At 42.6% G+C, this 1,231-nt stretch overlaps 2 non-coding genes and 1 pseudogene across 2 annotated transcripts; 1 reads left to right on the plus strand and 2 right to left on the minus strand.

The window, feature by feature from the left end:
• LOC124893894 lies at positions 1-104 on the minus strand (annotated as a pseudogene; the record flags this gene model as incomplete).
• Positions 105-158: 54 nt separating this feature from the next.
• Positions 159-272, plus strand: LOC124893895. Its single transcript, XR_007050939.1, has one exon. It is a non-coding gene; the product is annotated as a U5 spliceosomal RNA (small nuclear RNA).
• A 137-nt stretch (positions 273-409) lies between these two features.
• LOC124893893 lies at positions 410-570 on the minus strand. Its single transcript, XR_007050938.1, has one exon. It is a non-coding gene; the product is annotated as a U1 spliceosomal RNA (small nuclear RNA).
• Between the last annotated feature and the right edge of the window lie 661 nt (positions 571-1,231).

Here is a 1,231-nt window from a genome sequence, read left to right on the forward strand (position 1 = left end):
ACTTGGATCGACCTTAGGAAAGCACCCCTCCAAAGTGCAATGGAGGTAGCCAACCTAGGCCATGGGCCTTCATGATCGCCCATTGACCCCTTCAAGGTAGGTATGTCTCATAGATGTCCTTAGCCCTTGAAAATTATATACAACTTCCATGCAGCCACGCCCACGCAGTGACCACAGATTGAACTATTCTTTTGCCTTTTATTAAAGAATACTGTGCGCTGTGCAAATAGTGGCATACACCTATTTTTGGAGGATACAACTTCTAGGATGTTCAATGATTCCATAATCATATCAAGTACTTACAAATGTACCAAGAGCTTGTCTTTCTTTCAAGAAAAACATTTAGAAACTAGAGAAACATCAAGTTCACAATCCATGGCTCGAGTAAGAGATTTAGACTTTGAATTTGCTGGGGGCCGCGCGAACACAGGCCCCCGCTGCCACAAATTATGACGTAGGCTCGGCCACTTGGGCCGACCTTAGGCTGGCACCCCTCCAAAGTGCAATGAAGGTCACCAACCTAGGCCATGGACCTTGTTGATCGCCCATTGACCCCGTCCAGGTAAGTATATTGCTACGTTGTCCTGGGCCCATTATATAGTATCTCCCTACTACTATTCTATCTTCTTCACTTGACGATGTGGGACTATTAGTCCTTTGACCTTCATATCATTGTCAATCAGAAAGCTCAGATCCAAACTTCCGTAAAATAGTGTAACATGTTCCATGATTACTCCAACGTTTATGAGCTGTTGACTGAGTGAAAAATGTTATATGCCTGTTCGCATAGTTATAGTCAGATTATATGAGCGAAAGAAATGAAGGGTAGTCGAGAATGATCCTCTACGGCTCCATGACCCCTGGAAGGCCATGGAGGCTGTTAGCAGGCTCTTATTCCATAGTCACGGTTCATCCACCAGAATTGGTTTCTGGTCGCCTTAGAACTCAATGATACAGTGGTGCGGACCTTGTACAAGTATGGTCATGCCAATCAATGTTGCTACAAGGTAATATAAGGAAATAAAACGATTAGCTTTCCGAGTTTGCATTAGGATTTAACATCTTTTTGTGTTGTATTTTTGGTCTGCTAATTTGGTGAATATGTTTCTTTTTTTTGTTTGTTAAAAAAGAAATCAAGAGAGAAAACAGTTTGCACTCATGAAGAAATTCAAAAAAGCAAACTGTTTCCTTCTTGATTTCTCACGCCAGCACCACTCCGAAGTGGCTGCTG

The sequence above is a fragment of the Capsicum annuum genome, unplaced genomic scaffold (genome assembly GCF_002878395.1).
Source record: "Capsicum annuum cultivar UCD-10X-F1 unplaced genomic scaffold, UCD10Xv1.1 ctg66958, whole genome shotgun sequence".
Lineage (NCBI taxonomy): Eukaryota > Viridiplantae > Streptophyta > Magnoliopsida > Solanales > Solanaceae > Capsicum > Capsicum annuum.